The 26469-nt window shown below is 37.5% G+C and overlaps 1 protein-coding gene across 2 annotated transcripts in view; it reads left to right on the forward strand.

Annotated features, from left to right (window-relative positions):
* PRR16 (proline rich 16) overlaps positions 1–26469 on the forward strand; it is a 139082-nt gene that overhangs the window by 94060 nt on the left and 18553 nt on the right. The gene's annotated exons all lie outside the window — the stretch shown is intronic.

Raw genomic sequence — 26469 nt, forward strand, 5'->3', positions numbered from 1 at the left:
TTTTATGACAGACTATCCTTTTATTCTCACAAAGAGAATTGCAAGGACTTAGAGTGAAAAAAAATCCAGTCAATTAATAAATCTGATAATAAATCTGTTATTTACAAAACTTGTGCCAAAATAATCTCAATGACCAACATCAAATGCTATATTAAAGAGTCTGGTTACTTCAGCTGAAATATAAAAGGTACTTTATGGCAAAATAGGAAAAAACTGGACAAATAGATTTTGAATTTTAATTCCTATTTACATCTAGTAATAGGTATTAAACAGATATTATGTTTCCCTGTATAGGTATTCTCATATTTAAACCAAAATAATAAGAATAATTCTAACAAAAGTCCCATCAGATGACTACTGTTTGTAAACCTTTGTGGTAAGCAAACATTTTATTTTGTGCAAAGACACATCCAGGGCCTAAAGCCTCATGAAGTATTCCCTGCATAAAAGGCAAAGAAAGGAAATCATCCTAAATTCTTAATCATGCTTTCCCCTCATGCCTCCCATGTGTTTTTCATGATGCACTTTACATTTGGTATTGTTTCACTGTATTTGATCCCACGAGAGCTGTTGCCGAGTGCAATAAGTCCAGGCGCTTGCAGCAGGAGACAGTAACTCATCCTGCATCTGTGCAAGATCTTTGCTGCCCGAATCAGGATTGTGGCAGGTGGATTCTGCTCACGTGCTGGAACTCCACAGCACCTCCCTTGTTCATACATTGAAAACCGCATTTAAAATCACTGGAACAATGTGCAGACATATCCACATTGCATAGTTGCAGGTTTTTCTTTTAAAAAGAAAATTCCTGCTGTCCTTACTTTATCACTGCTATACAGGTCATACACCTGTTATGTGCTAGTTTAGTACTTTTTTCATTCTTAAACGAGCTACCGTTTACAAGAAATAAGATAATGCAAATCAAATACTGCACATAAAATATTAAAGGAAATAATGCTGAGTAATTTTAGAGGGTTATGGTTTGGGGCATATGTGTTACCTCACTTGGCTTGGTTTTTTTGGTATGAACTCACCTCTGATAGCAGAGTGCTGCATTTCTCCTCTGGGCTTGTCAGTCTCTTGAACATGTTAGCACCTCCCGACTGGATGCTGTACTCAGTGGATGTGGACTGATGTACATGTAAATTTCAGTTTTGTTACAGCTGTCAGCTCTGGAAAGCTTAAACAGCATCTGAGTTTCAGCAGTTAATGTTCAGTTTTGGTACCCCACATCTTTCATCTCATAATTTGTCTTCTCCTTCAGAAGTGCTTTCTTATCTCTTTCCCCACAACTCCCGAATATCTTCATATGATATGGCTATGCCATGAAAAGATGCAGCTTTTTAAATGCAATACTATCTTTGACCAGCAGTGCGGCTTCAAAATGTGATGGGAAAACATTGTTTTTCTGCAAAGTTTGACAACCCAGGCTTTCTTTAATACCACGTTCCAAGGTCTCTGTTAAATCATAGTACAAACATTGAATCAGTTATGTTTTAATGAGAATGTCTCTGGCCTGTGTCCTATTGTAAGGTAGTTTTGTCAGAGTAATAATTTCACATTAATAACATGTCAGAATAAAATTAAGGTTAAAACAGGTAAACTTGAAAAATGTAGGAAACTATTAACTTTAAATTTTGCAGCACTGTTTGGAAACTGCTAATAGAAATGGCGTAACAACAAATGCAATAGTGTATTCAGCCAGCAGTTACATTTATATTAGGAATGTAAAGTCTGTGAAGCATTTTTGAACACCTACAAAACAGTATGCTTCACGCTTTACTGAGGAAAATGCAATAAACTAACTAGAATTGGATAGAAGTTGTCTGCATTTATAATGTAAATATAATATTCTCTGAGATTACATTTAGTGTTTTGCAAATGTGTTTATGCCTGAAAAAATGAAAGTCCAGTAGCAGTACTCAGAGATTTAATTCAATGTTTGCCTACTGTCAGCCTTCTGTCTAGTTTTAATTCCCTAAGGTATTTTACAATCTCACTGTCCAGATCTAGACTTCCCAAATGCAAAAAAGGTTGATTCTATCAATTTAATGAAGAGGACAAGTTTAGGAAAATTAGTATAAAAAAATGAAAATTACTTAATTTGTAATAATGGCATTCATTAAAAAAGTTAACACATGAATGCATTGCAAGAAAGGAAAACTAGGAGAGTAAAATCCATAACAATCCTTTTGAAGGACATAAGGTAGGAATCTTCAAAAAGATAATGGATCTTTCTGCCACCTGGTAAAAGTCACTGTTCTTCCTTCTCTCTTGTTGTCTGGAGTTGTTACAACTTTCATCACATCATCAATTTTCTTAAAAACAAGAAAAAATTCCAAATCTTCATTGATGTTTTTTATTATTAAATCAATATTTTATTTAAAATGCAACATGAAATAAGTCAAGTACACTACAGCTCTTGTTATTAGCTTTCTTCAGATAATTTGTTTATTGGTTTTGAAGCAGAGAGCAGTATGACTTCCTTAATTACCAGAGAGATTTTTAGATGGATGTTTGCTCAGATCTTTCTTTCCGTGTTCTAATTATGGCTTTCCTTTCAGTAATGCCACAAAGAGTGATCTTACATGTGCATGTAAAATCATACTGTGGTTGCTGTGTCACTTGTCTGATGTGTCTTAAAGTAGGCATGAGTATTGGTCACATGTTTTTGCAGAGGCAGCCTTTCTCACACCCTACTTGTGTATATGCTGTGAGCCATGCTTTTTCAGGGACAGTATGTGTGTGTTTAGAAGCAAAATACCTATCCACTGCTCAAGCTAGTAATAATATTGAAGGCATAATGCTCACAAATGCAGAAAGGTCTTTCAAGTGAGATGTGCACAAAGGCATGTGGCAGAAATGTATATGGTTAACCTTGCTAAGCACAGTTGCTAGAATACTCAGTCTGAAAAAAATATTTGGCATCTGTTATATAAACATGTATTTTGTAGCCATATTTGTGGTCTATCTCATGCAATATTTACATGCTGCAGCCTAAAATTTCTGTATCTGTATTAGCACAGACCACAGCTGAAGCAGCAGCAGCACTGGTGTTACTGGGTCAGCATCCCGTGGAGCAGTGCCTGCAAACTGCAGTACAACCTCATCTTTGGCAGCAGTTACATGTTGATGACTTTTAGTTGGCAAAAAGTAGCAGGGATGTTATCTCAGTCACCTGTTTGTGGCGGCTAATAGTCCAACAGAGCAAGTTTCTCCACCAGTCCTAATTTTGGAAAGGGATTGTAGTAATCCATCTTGGGATAACTCAGCTCTGGGGAGCACAAGCAAGCTGACTTTCATTTCTGATCTTAAATGCTTTGACATGTCTCTAACTCCTGCTAGTGAAAGAGCTCTCCTGTTAGCTGAGACTGGAGCTGCTGGGATGAATGGATCTGACCATGTATCCTGCTGCAGGAGAGAGGCCCGTGCTCGAGTCAGCTGGTGCAAGTCTGCCCCTGTTCTCGGAGCCCTCGCACTTTTTCGTACCAGTGGCGTACCGGGCTGGGTTGTTTCTTGGTGATGTCTCTTACATCGGCCTCGGGGAGGCAACACACCTCCCTGTGGCTTGGGTCTGGTTGGCATGTTGGGCCCTCCATTCGTCTCAAAAGGGAACCCTTAGGCATTCCTTCCTAGGCAACCCCTCCATTCCTGAAGAACTTCAATCCCCTTTCTCATTTCCCTGGTCCCTAGATTCTAGGGCCTCATATCAACTGTATAAGGACAACTGTGAAGGTGAGGCAAGTTGGATGGGAATTCAGTACCAATCATTGGTCAGGAGAAGAGTGAAGTCAGCACCTTGAATTTTAGGAAAGCAATACTTCAGCGCTTTGAGAAATTAACCAATGGGCAAACCTAGGAAACTGGGACAAGGGAGCAGAACAGGACTGGAAGATCTATCCATGGAACACAGGAGCTCTCATTGACAGAGCAAGAGGTCAGCTTAGATTAATCAAAGACTGCTGGTTAAGCAAAAGGGAAAGAAGGAAATGCACAAGAAGATAGTGGAAGCAGAGATATGTATCCTCTAGGGAGAGATTGCTAGTTGTGTAGGTGTGAAGCCAGGAAGACCAAGGCAGAGAGATAGCTGAACTTGGCAAGGGATGCAAAGAATAATAAGGACAACAGGTTAATCAGACAGAAAAAGGAAGGTCAGAGAAAGTATACAGCCCCTGATGAACACAGACTGGCAAACAGGTAACAGCAGACAAGGAAAAGGCTGAGGCACTAAACTTTTTCACTTCAGTCAATGGCTACCTCTCTTCCCACTCTCAAATGCGGAGTGTCTCAATCCACTGTAAATGAGGATCAGGTCTATGAGCACCCAAAGAACCTCAATGTATATAAGTTTATGGGACCCAGTGAGATGCATCCCAGAGTACTGAGGGAATTGGCTCTTGTAGTAGCCAACCCATTCTCCATGATACTCAGAAAGTTGTGACAGCCTGGGAAAGTCCCAGGTGACAGGAAAAAGGGAAATGCTGAACCAACTCATCTTAAAAAAGGGTAGAAGGGAGAAGTCTGGGAGCTACCAGCCTGTCAGTCTCACCTTGGTGCCTGGAAGGTAATGGAACAGATCCTCCTAGAATGCCCATGGAGGACAGGAAGATTATTTGAGACAGCATGGCTGATCAACTTGTGATCTTCTTCAATGCAAAGACTACATCAGTGAGCAGAGGAAGGACTACAGACTTTATCTGTTTGACTCCTGTAGGACATTTGAGTTCTCTCCAACATCCTTCTTTCTGAATTGGAGAGATATGGATAGATTGTTCAGTGGAGTAGGAATGAATTATTTGGGTGCTCACATCCAAATAAGAAGGAGCTGGTCAACAGCTTGATGTACAGATGGAGATCTGTGGAAAGTGGTGCCCTTACTTAATATCTTCATTAATGACACAGAGGAAGGGGTCAAGTTCACCCTCAGCAGGTTTGCAGATGACACCAAGCTGAGCTGTGTGGCGACACTCCTGAAGGACAAGATGCCATCCAGAGGGACCTGCACAAGTTTGAGAAGTAGGTCAGTCCATGGGAAGCTCATGGGGTTCAATAAAGCCAGGTGCAAAGTGCTGCACCTGGGTAATGTCAGCCCCCAGTATCCAGGTCAGGAGCTGCCCTGCTGAGGACTTAATGGGTACTGGGGGATCAGAGTTTGGACATGAGTTGGTGTTTTGTGTACATAGCCCAGAAAGCCAGCTGTATCCTGGTCACATCAAAAGTGTGACCTGCAGGTTAAGGAAAGTGATTCTCCTCCTCTAGTCTGCACTGGTGGGACACCAGCTGGAGTACTGTATCTGCCTCTGAGTCCTCAGATTGAAAAAGACACGGACCTATTGGAGCAGGTCCAGAGAAGGGCCTCAAAACTGAGCAGAGGGAGCACCGTCCCTACAAGGAAAGACTAATGGACTTTGCATTATTTAGCCTGAAGAAGAGGTAGAGAAATCAGGACTGATGTTGAACCTAGGAAAAAGGGAGGAGTGGAAGGTGCTTTAAGATTTAGTTTTTATTTGTTATTTTCCTACTCTTATTTGATTGGTAATAAATTAATTTCTCCAAATCCAGTCTGTATTGCCTGTGATGGTAATTGGTGAGGGGTCTCTTCCGTTACCTGATTCTACTCTTGAGCCTTTTGTTATATTTTCTCTACCCTGTCCAGCTGAGGAGAGGGAGTAATAAAACATCTTTCATGGGTTTTCATCCAGCCAGGATCAGCCCCCTCACAAGCAGTGTCTAAGAGTGCCAAGATCTAGTGAGCTGTTACTGGAAAATATATTTTCCTTATAATTGATCTTCAGAAAAAGTGCAAATTAGAAATTCAGAAAAGGAAAGTAATTTCATATTAAAAGTTTAAAATTTCTGGATATTATTTGCTTTAACTTAAATGATTAAATGTTTAGAGGGAGCTTATTCATTAATTTAGCGGAAATAATGTTTCTGAAAGCAGAAGACCTATTAATATTGCAAAAAAACCCCATAGGTATTGTTGTCTGAGTTAGTAAAATCCGACTAGAAATAAGATTAAAATTCTTCACAGTGAAAAGAACTTATTTGGAAAAGTAGTCAGTAATCCACAGTATGAATTCTTTGAATTAATTCTGCATTTCTCTACAAAGGAGACACACTAAGTCTAAGGAAAATACTACAGTCGTAAGCAGGAAAGCAAAGTAATTTACTCTAATGCTCACTGTTAGCCATTAAAAGAACTGATACACCTTTCATTAAAAGACAGATGAAAAATATACTTTTCTGATGTAGCCAGCAGGTGCAGTTTTGTACTTGACAGAGAGGAGAGATGAAAAGAATCAGTTAAGCATGCTAGAAGCAATGAAAAAATTAAAACGTCAAACTTTACTTTTTATAGACAGGCACAACTCAGTACAAATTGTTCAGAGTGTTAATGAATTGCTTCTACTTATATGGTGACTTGAAAGGAATGTGTTAGATGGCTTTTATGAATATATATGGAAGTGATTCTCTACCATCTAGAATTACGATTTCAGAACAAACCATCTTTCCATATCTGTGTGGAAAATCTACAGCAGAACAGCATACTCTAGATCCACTGTAATGACAAATCCTTTGGCAGCCAAAGTGCTTCTCAGCTATGCAGGTATCGATCTCAAGATCAGTTAGTAGATTCAGCCATAAACAAACACTTAAAATTCCAGTGCTGATGTAACTTTAGTTAACCCTGATCTGTTTCTGAGGAAAAAATCCTGACCCACCTTTGCTGATCATTCCTGTGTCCTATATATATTTTATTATAAATAAATAAATAAATATATTCCTCCAAGTATAATAGTCCAACTACAAACATTTTTGCAGTGTAGCGGTGAACCAGTTGAGTGGTGCAGGCTGTCTGAAACAATGTTCATCCCCAAAATCGGTCAGTCAGTCAGACTGTGAAGGAGGAGAGTGGAAAAAAAATCAACCTTGTCACAGAGATGTGGGCTTTTCCTTGATCTGGCTTGTTTCTACAAAGTGTGAAAAGAATGCAGGATAAATGTTTTCATGTATACACACCTTTAGAACCTTAGAAATGTTTCAAATATGTTGCTGGGCTTCACTAAAATAAGTAAGTACAAAGTATAATCAAAATAAGGTTTTGAGTTGTGTTATGATGTGATGTAATGAATCTTTCTAGTAAAATAGGCCTTTTTATAAGAATTAAGGAAATCTAGCATCCTCTTTCTGAGACATTTATAATATATTTCTGCACCAAGTAGTTATAATACCAGTAAAGTAGGAAATACATAAAGAAGAGCTTCTGCTGGATTTTTTTACAATAGGGAAAAACACCACTTTCATTTGCATTAGTAAGATGGTAGTCAAGCTTTTTTTTCTGCTAGGGATTTTTTTTTTTATTTCTGGGGGGATTTTTTTTTTCTTTTTGTCCAAGCAAGTATGACAAAAAAGCCAAAACAAAATAGAAACCCATAAAACCCAACCAACCAACCAGGAAAAGAAAGGAGAGAGAGAAAAAAAATATTTCTTTGTGATATAAAACACAACATGTTTTAGCATTTTTAAATACATTATTAATGCTCACATTTTCACATTCTGAGGAGCTCTGACAATTTAAATTCTAGTTAGTGAAAAACTGACATACAAAAAAAATGAAAATAACAATCAACAGAACAATACATTCAGTAGAATTTCAATAAACATATATCAATAATTACTGAACAGGCTGAAAAAGAGACTCATGTGATAAGGATTCAGGGCTCTCATGAGTTCTGACAAAAAGAGTTCAGGGTTTACAAAAAGAACTTTTTAAGACTTTTAAGACTCCTCCAACAGCTTGTGTAGAATGTCATATGTATGTACTGCATTGACCTGATTCATAACACTGACTATGAGTCTCTACAGGAAAGCTTGGGTAAGCCAATAGGCCAGATTTTCATGGTGCATTTGTTTTCATAACCCAAAATATTTTTTCATAATAAATTCAGAATTGTTATTAATGCATTTAAAATAATTTTGTAAGCTGTCATAATATGTTACTGATAAATTTATGACTCTGTGATAGATGTCTTTAACACTTCTAGTAGTCACACCTACTGAAGACCTACTGAAGAAATGAAGAAGTCCAGCTATGATAATACATAATTTGTAATTGATATATTTGGAATCTGTATATACAACTGAATATGATCCTGAATACTTTAGAGACTGATGATTTTTTCCCTTGTCATGACCTGATTTTTAAGTACAAGAGTAGTATTTTGAGATCATGTCTAAGTCACAGACTTGTTGGACACCGCTTGGAGACAAGCTGTGCTATTTGAAAACAATTTAAACTTGGGGTTTGCCAAGACCTGCAAAAGAGCTGTAAATATTGAAGTAGTCCTCATTTCATGATAGTACAATACATTGTTCTAATTAGCAAAATATTTTGTTACAATTTGTTGAGCAAATTATTATTTATTTGCATGAAAATGTTATCATGTCTTTGTGGCCAGAAGAGATGAGAAAATAATTAAAAAAAAATAAGCAGTGTCTACATCTGAAAGCCGGCAGACAACGCTGACTTTGTCTTGTTAGAGGTCTTAAAATACATCTATTTTGGTTTATTGTCATTAGGGTTTGAACTTGTCACAATGATATGCAGACCAATTATGCCAGTGTTCAGTAAAAAAGTGCAGAAAATTGAGAACTTTGTTCCATGTAATTTATATCTTTGGTATAATCTGAGATTGATTCTGATCACACTCAGACTTAAGAGTAAGTCGCCAAGTGGGAAACAGCGTTTAAAGCCTGAATTGTATTATTTAGGTAGAGGAAGAATTAAACAAGGAAAGTGTTGCAGCAGAACAGTAACTACATATAAACCTAAGACTCAATATTTAAATTTTCTAGTACTAATGCATTTTTTACATACAGTTCTTATTTTCATCCACTTCTTTTTTTGGTACTCAGCTCCAGCTGTAAGAAGACATGGTGTTCAGTCATTTATTTTAAGGCTAGGGAGATAAGAAATAAGGTTGTAAATGAATTAACACATTGATTTCTAGAAAGAGGATGGCCAGTGTAGCAAGATTCACTGTTGATCTTGTCTGAATTCACAGACTGAGGCAGGAAAACTATTAGAAAAGCATTTGTATATACTAGTATGTTTTTAAAAATTTTCTTTTGCTGTCACTCATTAACCATGCATACAGGACATTTGTCTCTCAGACATGCAATGAATCTTTTAAATTGTGTTTAAATGAATATTTCATGAGCTTTCAGCACCTGTGCTTTGCGGTGTGTTTTCAAGGAAAATTTGATCTATGAGTGGAAGCTTTAAATGTCAGAAGCACAAAGCAGGGAGTTTTATCATAGTGCCATAAGATTCTAGGAAAAAAGGTATGTATTATTAATTATTAAGAGCAGAAAGCTATGGTATTAGCTTTCTGTTCAACAGGAAATTGTCTGTTTGGTAAGACAAACTCTGCTTCAATCTATATTGATTGGAAAAACTATGAACTGTACATCAGTTCTTTATGAGAAAAAGGCTGAAGTACTCAACAACTTTTTTGCCTCTAACTTCACTGGCAGCCCCTCTTCCCACAAGACTTGACTGGATGGACATCAGGATGGGGACTGGGAGAACAAAGTCCCTCCCACTCTAAGTGAAGAACAGGTTCATGACCACCTGAGCAACCTAAATATATATGAATCTCTGGGACCCAATTAGATGCATTTCAGAGTCCTGAGGGGATTGTCTGATGGCGTTCCCAAGCCACTCTTGATGATATTAAAAAAATCATAGCCGACAGGTGAAATTCCAGGTGACAGGAGAAATGGTTGCTGTACTCATTACTAATGAGGGTATAAAGGAGGACCCTGGGAAGTACCAGCCTCTCAGTGTCACCTCCATGCCTGGGAAGATCACGGGGCAGATCCTCCTGGAAGCTCTGCTAAGGCTCATAGGGGACAGGGAGCCAGTATGGCTGTACCAAGGGTGAGTCCTGCCCGACCAGCCTGGTGCCCTTCTGTGATGGAGTGGCTGCAGGTGTCATTTATCTGGACTTCAGTAAGGCCTTAGACATGGTCCCCCGTAACATCCTTCTTCCTTAAGTGGAGAGAGATGGATTCTGCAGATCAGCTGTTGGATGGACGAGAAGGGTCACATCCAGAGAGTAGTGGTCAATGGCTCAGAGTCCCAGTGAACGTCAGTGGCAAGTGGTGCCCTCAAGGGTCTAGGACCAGTATTATTTAATATCTTCATCAATGACATAGACAAAGGGATCAAGTGCACCCTCGGCAAATTTGCAGATGGCACTGAGTGGTGCAGTCTCACTCCTAAATGATGGGATGCCATCCAGAGGGATGGACAAGCTCAAGTAGTGGACCCATGGGAATATCATGAGATTTAATAAGACCAAATGCAAGGTGCTGCACCTGGCTTGGGACAAACCCCTGTGATCAGTCCAGGCTGGGAATGAAGGGATCGAGAGCAGCCCTGTGAAAAGGACTTAGGGGTGCTGGTGGGTGAGAGGCTGGACATGACCTGGCCCTGGGCACTCACAGCCCAGAAAGCCAAACGTGTCCTGGGCTGCATCCAAAGCAGCGTGGCCAGCAGGGCCAGGGAGGGGAATCTGCCCCTCTGCTCTGCTCTGGTGAGACCCCACCTGGAACCCTGCATCCAGCTCTGGGGTCCCCAGCACAGAAATCGACCTATTGGAGTAAGTCCAGAGGGAGTTGGACTATTCACCAAGGTGATTAATAGGATGAAGGACCTCTCCTAAAAGGAAAGACTGAGAGAATTGGGATTGTTCAACTTGGAGAGCAGGCTTTGAGATGAACTGATTCCATCATTATTGTACCTGAAGGGAGCCTATAAGAAACCCGGAGAAACACTTATTGCAAGACAAAAGAGAATGGCTTCAGAGTGAAGGATAGTAGGTTTAAATTAGATATTAGGCAGAAATTCTTTACTGTGAAGTTGGTGAGGAACTGGAACAGGTTTCCCAGAGAAGTTGCAGATGCCCCATTTTCAGAAGTGTTCAAGACAAGTTGCATGGGGCTTTGAGCAACCTGGTCTAGTAGGAAGTGTCTCTGTCCATGGCAGGGGACTTAGAAGTAGATAATCTTTGAGGTCCTTTACAACACAAACCATTCTGGAATTCTGTGATTTGTTTTTTCTCTAATTTACCTTGTGAGTCCTTGCTGTGTGGTAGAAGATGGTTACCCAGTTGTCTTGATATGACCACACATGGTCAGCTATGACTTATGACCTGTCCTGCATTTTCATTTTGTAGAATCTGGTGCATGGAAATAGAAGACAGATAGAAGACACAGCTGTGCTCTTTGCTTTTGCCAGGGAGCGATTTCTAGTTTTTGGAACAGACTTGGAATAGGAAACTTGCAGATTTCCTAGGGTTCCAAATTTAGATAGGCTCAGTTTAGATATATTCAGTTTACATGGCAAAGGGGTGGGGGCTGTGGGGGTGATATCTGTGACAAGATGCCAGAAGTTGTCCCTATGTCAGACAAAGCCATTTTCTCAAAGATGGATCTGCTGCTGACCAAAGCTTAGCTGTCAGCCATGTTGGTGCACATCTGTGATAATGGATTTTCCTTATTTCCCATTATTCCACTCTGGGCTTTGACTGGCAGTAGGTCAAATTTTTCAAGTTGAGTCTGTGTGATGGTAATAGATGAAGGATCTCCCTGTCCTTACCTCTTTATGCCATTAGCATTTTGTCATATTTTGTCCCTCCATCCAGTTGAGGATGAGAGCAATAGAGTGACTTGGTGGGCACCTGGCGGCCAGCTGAGGTCAACCTATCAGATGACTCACGTTCACATGCCTGGCACTGCCGTGGTGGAGTTGATCTGTTGCCCCAGCCTGGCCCAGGTGAAGGTCACAGCAGCTGGAGTGCAATGCATCTTCAGCATTTCTTCCCATAGACATTTGCTTAGGTACTTGTGTGATGGCAAAAAAGGGCACTCTCATTAACATGAGCCTGATGCCATCTTTATGGCTTGGTGCAACATGGAAATTGGAAGGGGCTGGCCTATCTTGTCTACCTGGCTTTTCTTTTCATGGCCCAAGCTCTCAAATGTATCTGCAGCATGAAGCTTGAAGGCAGTGGCACATGCTGTGGTCCGTTTTCACAATGCATGACACTAAAAAAATCAAAGGAAAATTTACTTCACATTTCAATTTCACATTTATTTTATTCTATGTTAAAATAACAATTAAAATTTCCTTTATGTTGAAAAGACTAAATAGAAGCATCATAGCACAGGAAGTAATTTTTCAGAAAACTTTCAGTATATGTATTTTTGATTATTAAATAATATACTGGATAATCTCTTACCTGTGATAGAATCATAGCTGCCTCTTCCTTTTCTAAATAAGGGATCTGAGGTCAGTTTTATATATATTCAGAGGAACTTTACAAATTGCATTGAGTATAAGCAAGCAGAACACATGATTTTTGGTTCCAATCAAATGAATCAAATGGGATTGCTATTGGATGAAGCAGATACTACAGTACAAACTTAATTTATAAACAATATTATATTAGCTACAATGTAGCTAACCATTGTAAACATAATCTTCCTCACTTCTTTTTTTTTTTTTTTTTTTTTTTGTGATGACTGGTAATAAATTGCAGCAGGAACCCAGAAGAATTAATTTCTGGACAAACTGAATCCACCTAAAGGCAGGCAGCAGTGAAGTGTAAAGAGATGATGAAGAGTGCAGGGGAAGGATGATTAGAAGATATTTTCCCTGACTTATTTCTGGAGGAACTGAAAGGGAGAGAAATCTAGTGCACATAGTGGGTGAACAGAACATGTGCCACAGGGACATGGGATTTAATGGTTCACTTTACTCCCTAATTTCTTGGTATGGGTCCAATTTATTGTGGTAACTTTTTTATCGCTTACCATCTGTTTCTTGTGATGCACAACAGTGAAAAGTTTGTTTGGCCTCTTTCCTGTGGAGAAGGGTTTTGGTCATTTCTCATTACTTATTAATGATTTTCCAAACCCAAGAGCTTAAAGTGACATGAGGTATTAAAACCCGGAAAGTTTACATACTCATTTTTCATCATTTTTGCTTACTGTCAGAGAGCTTTTTGGCTGTCCAAACTATACAGGTGCCACATTCATTTTGCATTAGAAGCTTTTTCAACACAGTCAGTAGCAAGCATTTTGGTTTAGTGTTAAAATTTTAAAACTATTTTATTTCCCTCAGTTATTATGGCATGCCCGTATTTATATGGAAACAAATATTTAAGCATTACTATCAAGAAACTGGAAAAACTAGAAAAGTGTTCCTCTGGTCAAGCTTTCAAAATATGAAACTTCTTTCTGGGCACATAATTTTAGAATGATGCTTTAATAATTTATTTTAAAAAGCCAAAGCCCCAACTTGAATGGAGAAGCTTGCTACTGTTTCAAATATTAAAAATTTAAAAACATTTATAAGCATTTGTCTGTGTGCATATCTGTACATAACAGTGTTGTAGCAAACAACTGCAAGCTTAAGCTGTTATTTCCTGCCCTTTTTAGGACATAAAATTTTATTGGGCAGTTATGATTTGAGTCCCTTTAATACCTGTCAAAGGTTATTAAGCATCAGATGGTGGAACCTGCGGCATTGTTGAGGGTTACATTTGTTAAGGGGCTGCTGATTGCAGCAAGTACTGTGGAGAGCAATAGGTAGTTATTACCTACTCCCCCCTCCAAAGGCCCAAACCTTAATTTGCAGCTCAGAAACAGCATTACATGGCCAAATGCCATGCCATGCCATTGCAGGGCTGAAAAGGGAAGAACTTTGGAGAAGATGGATAAGCAGGGGTAAGAGATAGTGAAAGGAAGGACCGCACTAAAATGAAAAGCAGAAGGTGAAGTAGAGGTGAAGAAAAAAGAATAAAGAGGAATGCAAGAACAACAAGCTAACCCAGAAAATATTCTAACTTCATCATCCCTGTCTGACATCCCATCTTAGATAGGTTTAAAGGTAATCTCTAAGTGACCTCTTCATGAAATTTCTTTCCTGAAAGGCACATGACATGAAATGACATTTAACATTCATTGGTTTTCTATTGAATGTGCAAGGAATGAGCAGAAGGACATTTGCTTTAGTTCTGTATCTTAGTGTGTGTGCTATTTTTTTTTTTTTTTTTTTTTTTTTAATTCTCATAATGCCTGGAAGTCCTTTGACTAAACAGGAAGTTTTCTTTTGAACTTTTATGACTAACATAACCATGGGAAAGCTAAGAGCATTGCTGGGATTTCAAATAGAAGAAGTGCAGCATGAAATAGATAACATTTTATAAAAGCCATAGAAGTGGTCCTGGGAGTAAAGGAAATTACAGAAGTACAGATGCATCTTATATAGAACATGACAGTTAAAAGGGAGTTGCATTGAAATATCATTTTAACTAGCTTAGACAGAAATTAACCCTCTGAATAGACAAGACTAAAACCATCCCTAGAGCGAGTGCCTAGGTTATTGCATCAGGGGTGAATTGGGCCCAATGTACTGATGATAGGATATGGAACTTGAAAAGGGCATGAACAAAGATGAATTGGAAACAGATGTCAGAAAGAATTTTTAGAATCGTGCATTTATGTAATAGCTACTGGGCAAGGCAGCTGATAAAAAACACAAAGGGACAAGAAGAAGGAAAAGAGAGATTGGCATATTTTACTGCTTCAGCTAAAACAATCTGTGCAGGTGATGTCTAATGTCCCTAACATTTCGTCCTCTATTCACTGCTACGTTAAGATGTAAAATGGCAATATTGAAACCTGTTGAATCTGTCTCTTAATATTTTGCACTGTATCAGTCATATTATCAAACCACAGAATGGTTTGGGCTAGAAGCAACCTTTAAAGATCATCTATTCCAAGCCCCTGCCATGAGCAGGGGTGGATTCATCTATATCTTGTTGCTTAAATGGTTGTTCCGTTTTTTCACTACCCTCATCATACAAAAAGCTTCCTTATATGTAGCCTGAATCTATGCTCTTTTTGTTTAAAACCATTACTCCTGACAACTGCAGGCACTATTAAAAAGTCTGTCCCCATTTGTTTTTGTAAGCCCCCTTTTAAATTATTCAAATGCTGCAATGAAGTTTCCCTTTACTCTTTTGTCCAGCTTGAACAATCTCTAATCTCTCAGGCTTTCTTCACAGGAGAGGTTCTCCAGCCCTCCAACAACTTTTGTGTCCCTCCTCTGGACTCGCTCCAACAGGTAGGTCCATGTCTTCCTGTGCTGGGACCCCAGAGCTGGATGCAGTGTTCCAGATGGGGTCTCACCAGAGCAGAGCAGAGAAGAGGGGCAGAATCCCCTCCCTTGCCCTGCTGCCCACCCTGCTTTGGGTGCAGCCCAGGATAATTGGCTTTCTGGGCACCTCTTGTCCACAAGCACCCAAAATATCTCTGGGCAGGGCTGTTCTCCCCCTGTTCACTCCACAGGCTGTGTTGATGCCAGGGGTTGCCCCAGCACAGGTACAGAGCCCCACTGCACTTAGCCTTGTTTGAAGGTCGTGAGATTGATGAGGGCCTGCCTCACAGCACTTGTATGCCTCCTTCAGCATGTGCCAGGTTATTAAGGTTATGGAAGTAATTTTATACCTTTCTTAACTCCTTAAAAACTTTTTATACTTTTCTTAACTCCAGGTTGAAAAAGACTGTTTACACAGAACGTCAGAGAAGCTAGCTGCTTACACAGTGTTAGTGAGGCAGAGCAAGAATCTGGTGCTGGGAGACATACTACAGGATTACTTCTAGGAAGCTCTTACCAATGTCTGCAATAAATAATGTATTTAATACTGATGCTTACCAACAGAGGTCATCAGGTGGCCATTGGATATATTCGAGGCCATGTACCACCTGCCTATGGCGAGAAGATATGAAGTGATTTTTCACAGATAATATTTCTGATTAGATTTAAAACAGTGCTTGCTGTACCCAAGTCTTTTGCCATTTAAATCACACTATAATAATGTAGCACAAAGATAAGCACTCAAAAAAAGTCAGATATTCAGAGATAAAACTTCAGCTTGAGGCATTGATTCAAGGATTCTTTGCAGTGGTTGTGACGAGTTGCATAAAAACATTTTATAGATTCTGAGGTTCATATATAGTCAGAAATCTGTGCATTAGTTAGCAGTAAAAATCTCAGGTAAAATGAAAACTGGACAAATCCATGATAGTTCAAAAACTCTTTAATAGAAGGAGCACATTATATGAGCTTCATGGAACCATTTGCCTGCTTTCCTGTTTAGACTTGCACTAAGTTTGAAAGCCACTTCCAGGACTGGTCTAAGTGCTAAACCACATATACCAGATAACCAAAAGTGTAATTTAGCTGAACTGATATTTCTGATTTTCATTAGAAAAGGAAAACTGCATTTTTGGTCATTGAAACATTCAGTGAAGCATTTTCTCCTTTTAGATAAAATAAAGCCAAAAATGCCAGGTGAGTGTGCATCAACTCTGTGCTATCCTTTTTGAGGTGATACTGAAGCAAACAGGTCCCACTTGCCTTTGGGAGGTGATCCTCACCTGGTCCTTCTCACATGCAAAAGTTTTGAAGGCCCCAAGATTTTGATCATTTTCCATTGTTACTCTATCCCTTTATTCTTTAATTGCTCAAAATTGCATACCATTAATTTTATTTTTTCAATCAGTCAATACTTCTAAAAATTCAAAGCATTTCCTCATAAAACTATTCACGATACATTTGGATTGTATATATCAAATTTCATTCAGTATAGGCACATTCTCTTACCATTGTTTGCTTCAAAGATAATAAAATCATCATACTGGTTTTCCAGAAATAAAAATTTTTATCCTGGAAATTTATTCTTGGGATACTATTCATTGCTTTATTTGTTCCCCCAAAATTACCTCTTGAAAGAAAAAAATATGAAGTATTAGTGGGTTTTTTTGTACTTTATATTTATGATTTCATAGTGCAAATACCCATAGGTAGTGACAGCTTCTGTATTTTAGATGTAGTTGAAACCTAATGATAAATCAGTTGCAAATACTGCAAACACAATATTGTTATTTTGTTTGGTGTTTTTCTTGTTGGGTTTTGGTGGTGGTGGTGTTATTGTGTTTGTTGCATTTCATTTAATTGGCCAAAGGGGAGTTTTGTTTTGCTGGAATTTGTTATGTAGCAATCTGAAAGTATTGGACTGATCTGGAGGCTGATAAATGAATCTAGAGTTTCACACATTTTTACCAAAATATTTCATGCTTCAGTTAAATGTTCAACAAAGTGGAATTGCAATTGATCCACAGAAATCACATAAAAATGTAATTTAATTTTCTAGTATTTTCAACTTGAAATCCATGCGCTCATCTGTGACACAATAATATTTCATGTTCACGGTGATCTGCTGTAAATGTTGCTGAAGGTTTAAAGCCACAAATAGCTGTGCTGCTCTGTTCTATAACTTACTGCACTTCAAAAAGAGAAGTTAGTGCTCTGTTTCATTACGAAAACCCTGTAGTGTCTGCAGTAGGTTTCTACTTGTTGCTTTTCTCTGTTAAATAGTCTGTGGCTATGGAGCCTGGTTGGTTATAGACCTGTAGCCAAATTCAGCACCTGCAGAAGTAGACAGATTTCACCAGTGTAAGTATAACCATTTATACAAATAGGGTGTTTGGTCTGAATTACAGCTTTGAAATCATTATTCAACCTTCCCACAATGTAAGTCATCGTTAGATGTCTTGTACTATAATGAAAAAGTTTCTCTTAGCTCTGAAACATTAATTACTGCAGATTTCCTCAAGTTTGGATACCACTTCTCAATTAGTCATCTGGAATCATTTAAAAGGGCATTGCTTTTAAGTACATTTTAATACCTGTTTTTTCTGAAATTTTAAAGGTTTAACATAAACTCACCATCTCTAGAAAAACAGTGAATCCTATTAAATATTAAAATTTATGCAAAATGCTGTTGTTAAGTAGAATTTCACTTTGACTTGGGCAAAATAATGCAAAATTGCATTTCTAAAGTTAAGGTGAAGATGAATGACAATTTAGGTGTACACTCACAAAAATTAAAAAATAAATCTGCTTCTTTAAAAGAAAATATTTTTTTAAAAGGTTAATTCACAGGAGAACAAAAAGGGGTTTTTACTGTCTTTGTTACAGAAGTCTTAGCTCTGTGCACAGTTACAAAACATTGTTTCTTAAGAACTGTTATTACATTTGAAAATGGTGGCATTCATATTATAGGGTCTGTCTGGAACAGCTTATGTTACAGTTAGGAAAAGAGGGACTAATCGTGTAATTGAGGAACAAGGTAATAAGATTTTTAAAGAATTAAGTAATAATTGAGTATTTATTGAAACTAGCTACATTCAAATGACACATATTTCAAAATACTTGAAACAACATGTTTGAAATCTAAATTAATAGATTTTTATTATTTTCATAATAAAATTTCAACTGTTTGTCTCTTTAAACAGAGAGCCCTCCTAGTCAGAGCTGGCAGAGCAAATCAGATATTCCACTTTACAGAAAATTTTTCAAGCCTGCAGCATAGTTCCTAAGTTTGAAACATGTAAGTTTGCAGGCACCTTGAAGAATCACAGAAAGGTGCTTCACTTCTCTGTTCTGCTGCAGTCGCTGGGCAGTGGAGGAGAGCTCTTCCAGGGTCTGGCCTTGGCAGCAGGTGCATGAGGAGCCCCGCTGCTCCTTCCTGACAAAATGTGCTGTGACAAGTCTGTAACAGATTATCCTCCAGAATTAAACCAGCCTCTGTCACTTTCCAGGAGTATACACAGATTTGTAGTGATCAAGTGGGCAGATTTGCACCACAGAAATTCCTAGGATTAATCCCAAGGATAAATTAATAAAATTCATTCCAGCCCACCTGGAAAGATGAAGTAATTTTTGATAAATTCATAAACTTTATTATATTGCTGTATAAAAATACTTTTCTTGCAAAGTAAATTTGCAGTTACTCATATATGCTGTTCTGGACCATACTCATTTTTTCAGGACATGCAGTTCTGCAAGCAAAGTAGTGCTCATGCAGATTTGTAAATTAACAAGCCCTGTACTATTCTGGATACTAAAACCTAACTTCTGTTAGTGGGATTATCCTTGATATTCATAGTTTTTATGTATATTTTATTATGGTAATTAATTTGTTACATTTATTTTTAGGTTTTTTTTCTGGGTTCAAGGGTTTTTTAATATATTTTTCTGTCATATTAAAAGAAACAGGGGAGGAGATACATCTAAGTGGTATTACTTCCTGGTGTAGACTGGTAGGTATTTCTTAGGTGTTTTCCTTTTATAGATTAAATTCCTATATACCTGAAAAATTTAACTTCCATTAGACCAGATTGCTTGAAGCCCCATCTAACCCAGCCTTGAACACTCCCAGAATTTGAGAAATTTTTACAGTTGTGCATTCAAGCATGAGAAAACAAGAGTTATTTATGAACATGTCTTACGCTGAGAGCCAGTAAGTGCTGAAGGCAGAGGCTCAGCATGCCATAGAAACATGCAGAGTCCCTGGAAAGATTCAAATTTCTTCGGGACAAGGCCTAAAGCAACCTGGCCTAGCTCTAAAGTCTGCTCTGATATGGATTGGACTCTACTGATTCCTTCCGGTTTTTCTCTGATCTTTTTATCTCAATGAGCTGATTGGAGATGATTAAAATGATCTACTAAAAATTGGCTCAGAAAGTTGCTGCCTGTTTCAGCATCCCTCAACATGTTGAGCTTCACTAATAGGCAGATATTAATAATAATGTCTAGTTTAATAGTGAAATTCTCTCTAGAAGATACATTTGAGATTATTGCTATGTATTTTCTAAACCATGTATTAAAACTACTTTTGCTCAGAGGTTAATGTACTGTGAAAGGTAGGTTTTAATGCGTGTGTATGCCATGGGCTATTTCAGACTTAGCAAGCTGTAGAAAGCTATATTAGAATTCTTTCATGTATGCAATGGTTCTGGGTAGTTTGGTCTTAATTTTCTTGAATTAGTTGAAAAGTAGCAAAAGGATGAAGTGTATGTTTCTGTGAGTCTGAATTTTCCTCATAAATTTGCAAACTGTGCTTCAGTCTTACTGTGTTAACACTGGGTATTGTCTGAAGTCATGTTTAGCACGATTTTTCTCCTCCTCTAGGGATATCTGCTGTAAGTATCTAAGTCTGTCCATTCAGGCCGTTCACTGAGGACTTTCCACAGTTGATTCAGTCTTTCCACCACTACGTACATTCTTAATTGTGTTGCTTTGTGAACTGAAATGAAAACACTGTGTTGCTGTGTCATTAGTACAATTTATCACTGTTGTTTATAGCTGAAGAGAATAAAGGCATTTAGGATTTTCATTGGTTTTAGTTAGTGATACTATCAGCTTAGAGTTTTCCCATAGTAATGTCTTTGAGCTCAATCATTCCTGTCTTTCCAGTCCTGAACACAAGAATGTGTCTTCTCTTGCTCCAATATTAATTGATATTTTCAGTGTTCTGTCCAAAGATGCTCTGGCCCGCTGAGTTAATTTAGTAGTGTGCAGAGTTAGTGACTGGATGTGGTGGTCTTTTAGAGACAAGTGTCATATAGAAAATAACTTGGTCAAAAAAGGATGCTTCAATCTGGGTTACTTTTTTTTGCCTAAGAGATGTACTTCCTTTTTTGAATTTACTAACAAAAGTTATATAGAGGATAACTTTTTCATATTACTACAAAAAGTTTGAGCAAGATGTTGCTGGAAAAAAAGAAAAAAAAAAAGAAAGAAAAACCCCCAAACTTGAGTTTTGCTTGCACCTCAGTTGGAAACTTTTGGAACAGATAAAGTTACCTTACTGTTAGTCACCTCTGAGTCCATTTTTCTCAATAGCAACTCAACATTTCTCAAAGGTGTTTCACACTTAGAATCGCTTTGCAAATATTATCACTATATTCCAGCAGCAACGTTAGACATTGTTGTCTTGAATATCACCTGCAATAAAGCAACCCATGATGCAGTTTGTTCTTTTGAGAGATGAAAATTACTGCAATTTCTGAAATAGCAGCAGATCTTGTAGAATAGTTTTTCATGAAAATATTCATTTGCTTTGCACTTTCATTTGCCTCGCAGAAAGAGAAAATCACAACTGCATAAAATAATCCCATAGCTAGCTCATAAAATGTTCAGGCTAGATGGAAGGTTGGGAATGGTGGTGATTGAATTACTATGGACAGCAGCTCAGGCACTTTACATGTACATATGAACGCAAATAGGTGGAAATTATGTGGAATTAGAGCACTCAATTGCTTCCCAAGTCTCTTACTGCAGTAACTTGATTGACATTAAGCCTAATCTAGATTGCTTCCCTAATCTAGATTCTCTCTTCAGGCATTCAGTTACCTGGAAAATTTATCCAGAGAAGCACCTGAGGAAAATATTATCCAACCTTTTCTGTTGCTTCTGTCTAGCTGTCTAGCTCTATAGTTATTTATAATGATAATTATACATAGTTATAATAGCTGTAATAACTATAGTAGTAGTTATGATAACTAGTTAGCTAGCTGGTTACTTATTCGTCATCAGTAGATCCCAGGAAACACTACCTGCTGTCTTACATTGCAAAAGACATTTACAAGAAATACCAGCCTTACTTGCAAGTCTTACAGCCTTGCAAATACTCAGGAAATTACCAGTTGAAGCAGTCAATAAGAATACAAACTGTGGAGTCAATGGTATGATGACTTTGGCTTGACTCCATGATGAGACTACTGTTTTTCGCTATTTCGTTTCATGAGGTAAATTGCAGTGCCTGTTAGACATCATATGTGTCTGTGTGACAGCTGGCATAACTGCTCTGTCTGTCCTTTCATATATTTTTGGGCATATATTTTTCATACATTTTGTATTATATTAGGTCCTGCAGGTACAGCAGGTTATGGGGGCAGATTGTGTCTCTTGGGAGAAGACCAAAGCATACTGCAGAGCAATGTTTGGGCAGGTGGAATGAAAATTTTTGGACAGAGAACATTTAGCATTGTGGCACTGGCAGACTTCAAGAAAGAGACACTTATTTAGTAAAAGAAAAGGTGAAGAAATTATTTTTTGAGAATTGTTGACTTGTAGGAAGTTACCAAATAATGCTGAGTGTAGAGGAGACCTTGAGGTACATTCTGATGAAGGGGAGACTTGTTCAAAGTCATTTTCATTTTGATCCAGAAGAACCAAATTGCCTTTTTCAAATGTTACCATTGTCTAGGATCTCTACTGAAACCTAACATTGAAAATTGAAAGTGTTTTTTGGGTCTGAAGCATATTCTGCTTAGGAAGTATACTGGCAAATCCACCTTAAAACTGAATGCCATGTCAGGTCCTGAGAAAGCATTTTTGCTTGTAATTTCTCTGCTTAGTGCCCTTAGGTAGCTGTCAAAATCCTTTTGGATAGCACAGTATTAGGATAGAAATGAGAGAACAAGACTGTTTCCATGTAAAATGTGTTTCTTTGTTTATAATCCGTTTTCATCAGGATCCTCCCTGTGTCTGTAGTAATTTACTGCAGTCATGCTGTCTCTTTGTTAATGACATGCATTATTTTCTGAAAAAGTTGCATAGTTTCACCAAAAGCAATGGGGGAAAATCTCATACAGTAATTTGGAATCATGTTTTTCTTCTAAGTAGAAGATGGGGTTAAGATCCAACCACAGAAAGGAAAGAAACATTGCTTTTCTCACTGCTAGAAGGATATTTTGATATTTAAAATCTACTTTAATCTCTGAGGTCTCTCCCTTTCTCTTCTATGTGCATTCTCTGGATGGATTAAAGAAAAAAAAAAAAGGGCAAGCTCTTCAAGTGGATTTGATCTGGTCAGTTTTTACTGTGAAAATCTATGTTCACAGAGAAATTATTTACAGGAATGCTTGTTTTCGAATCCCAGCCAACTGTGAATGTCAGCAAGGCAAAGTGGCTCAGCCCTGCAAATGTCTTTTGCCTGTCTACAAAGCCCAAAACATATTAGGTTGTAAACTGCAGCTTTTATTGAGTAAAGGCATCTCCAGTATTCAGCAGTCACTAAAAATAGACATTTAAAGGTAGTAAGTTACAATTTTGTACTTGTGTGTTTTTTCTGGGCATCTGTGCTACCAGGTTTATTTGTGGCATGTAACGTAGGGCTAGGTGAACTTCATATGAGCCTTCTAAGATAAATTAGTGGGTTTGTATCACATCACTACCTGAAATTCTAATAACTATTGGCAAACTTCTGATAGGTCTAGGAACAAAACCAAAGTTATTATTTCCTGTTTCGTTTTGCCATATTTCACTTTGACAGGCAGTGTTCTTGTTCAGTTTTACTGGAAGTGATTGCTTTTCTTGAATATCTGGAATAGTCTAGTTGAAATTGCTTTGCATGGAATATACATAATAGAGATCATACTTTCAGTTGGCTTATGGTACTTACCTATAAACGCAAAGTAAAATCCTGATAAATATGGTATTTTCTGTGTATTATCTTGTGTCTTAGGAATTTTAGTTTGGTATGTGTAATGGTTTTTCTTTAGAAATATTCACCCATGAGAACTCTTGTTCAGAATTGTTTTGATCGGTTTACACCTATATTTTTTATATACAATCAGATTAAATTCTGTCCTTTTTGCCTCCTTTATCATGCAAATCAAAATACAGTTTGGCCCAAGCAGGCTTTTTCTCCATCTTCTGCTATGTTTTAGTTTCCCAGCAGTTACAATTTCCCCCACTCCACAAAATGCAGCTTTGTTTTGTGCTTTTGAATGTGCAAGCTTTTCACTTTGCTGTGAGGCAAAGTGAAGTTCTGTGAGGCAAAGTGAAGTGCTGTGGGGCTGGAGGGCGTTCTATTTTTTTTCCCTGATAGTAATATTACAGCCTACAGTTCTAGTATCATGCACATGATTTAATAGTAATAGTTCTATTCTGATCACCTCAATGTGTGTGTTCTTTCTTCTTTGCTTCCTGGCTCACTGGAACACTGAGATTTGGGGAAGATGGTGCTCAGAGGAACATCACTTCCTTCAGATGATGTCACAGCGAAAGGAGGGTGTATAATCTTTACTTATCCAGTCTGCTCCAAGAAAGTCCTCCAAGCAGACAGGATGAATCAGTACCATTGGGGCTGGTATTGTACCTCATATCTCTGGTGAATCATGATCATAATCTGGCCCTTAAAATCAAAAGGGTATCTGAGATTTCTCTCCACAGGCTGTGTTGGCAAGTTCAACGGAGAATTTTGCCATAAATACTTTTTATTAGAAATCACCATGAAAATAGTGGTGCAACATCTTCATGGCTGTGGCATTTGACTCTTTGAGGCACAGAAACCTCTCAGACTGTACTCACATCCTGAACAAGGAGCTTGTCTTGCACTGTCCTTCAGAAAAAGTTGTAGGATGTGTTTTTTGCATTTCTGAGATATGGGGGATTGTTGGAAAATAATTTAGCATTTTTCTCATTTCAGGATCACCAGCAAAGATGGGAAAAGTACCCAGGTTTTCCTTCTCTTGGGAACCACATGGGTCAGGTAGAAAACAGTATAAGTAGTTTGGGGTGTTAATGATGATGAATTTAAGAGCAAGTCTGGTCACAGGAGGAAATTAATTCTGGAGCAGGTATGAACTTCAGACAGTACACATTTCTGAGTTCTTATGGAGACGTTTGTTGGAGGAGAAACTTCTAGAATTTCAATTATTGAGAAAATAGTTTAAAATGAAGTATTCATTTTCAGCTGAGGGCTAGTTAAAAATGGCATGTTATCTGTGTTGTGGCATGTTATTAGAGACACACATATCCTCTGTGTGTCTCTAATGAAGACAGAAATTTGTGGTTTGGAAGCCAGAACATCTTTCAGAGTCATGGTCTATTATATCACCAGCTGTATAAAATGCATGCATTTGGAATAAGTAAAACTAATTTCAGCCCTGTGCTCATGATCAGAATTGGATAATAATGCTTAAATAAATAAAATTATTTTAAGAAAATACCTGTTATGAAAATGTGAATAGTTAAGGTCAAACACAAAGAAAACCACTTTTTTTTATTTTTTCAGTTTCTATACTGATGGTCACACATGATAACATTTAAAGATGTTCGTATGTATGATCGTGTATTTTTTCAGATACTACAAATCTTGTGTGATCTACAAATTTTTATGCTTAGACACGGTTGCACCTTCAGATTGTTGAAATTTGTATTTTACAGAAATTTCATCAGTAAAAAAGCGTAGTGTCTAGAGAGAAATAAGATTACCAGGAAGTTTCAGGATGACTAGTGGATTCTTTTGGCGCTCAATCAGGTGGACAGCTTAAGCAAATGTAATAATTTTACTAATTGCTTTGAAGAGTCTTACATTATCTTCATATTACCTTTAAAATACATCAATATAACAGTTAGCTGTGCATTGAACAGGTTTTGTTGAAATTAAGTAGGGAGTAAAGAAAATATACCTCCTAATAGTTACTGTGAAATGTTACAATTAATCCCTGTAGGTTAGATGAAGCTATAGAATGTAAGTTTAAAACATTGAAGTTTTAAGTAGTGTAAGCATTTCCTAACTAAACCTTGGGTATGAGAGCCCTTTTTTCAATCCTTTGTAGCTATTTGCATTTAGATATCCTATAAATAAATTATTAAATACATTATTTAAAAAGTTCTGGCCCGCTATGTGATTTCTGCCATGGGTACAATATGGGATAGCTTTACGAGTTTGAAATACACCCTAAAGTAGTTAATGATGTAAGACATTAAAATCTCATCTTAGTTTTTATGTTCAACTTAGGCTTCCTTGCTGAAAACTTCTTAAAATTAATGAATAACCCTCCCGTGCATTAGGATTTGGGTATCACTGTTTTATGTATTATCTGTAATAATTAATGCTGTGACATCTGACAGCAGGGCCAAATTGCATTATTACTGTTAATTAACCTTGGATTTTAGAAAAGAAACAGGAAAAAAAAAAACAAAAAAAAACACCAGGACTTGGAAATACAATTTCAAAGTATTTTTTTAAGTGCATTTGTTTTAAGTGTGAAATATGTCTATAAATTCCATATTCTATAGGAATGTTACTTGGACATAGCAATGTCTCTTTTTATTTCTATTATTTAAATTGAAGCAGGGCATATGATTTATCAAAGAGGAAAACAGACTATTTAACTAATTTTCTTCCACAAATCTATTTTTGCTTTGAGGTTGAACTGAGCCATGGGAAACTGTAAATTTATTGTATTCTAATGCTTGTGCTTTAGAAAACCATACTATTTTCAGCAACTCTAGTAGATATTACATGATTAAATAAAGCAAGTTTCTCAGTGCAAATCAGCTGAACCCACATTGGGTCAGCATCAGCTGAGGAATTAATCAGGAACTGCAGAAAGAAGCTAGATGAGAGTCTCAATGAGTTTTTCAAGGATTTGTGAGAATTCATAACAAAGAGAAAACTATGACAGAAAATGGAGGTGAACTTTTGGCTGTGTAACCAGTGAATGTTTAAATTTTGTAAGTCATTAGTG

The sequence above is a fragment of the Pyrgilauda ruficollis genome, unplaced genomic scaffold, assembly GCF_017590135.1.
Source record: "Pyrgilauda ruficollis isolate IOZ18807 unplaced genomic scaffold, ASM1759013v1 scaffold64, whole genome shotgun sequence".
In the NCBI taxonomy this organism is placed as follows: domain Eukaryota; kingdom Metazoa; phylum Chordata; class Aves; order Passeriformes; family Passeridae; genus Pyrgilauda; species Pyrgilauda ruficollis.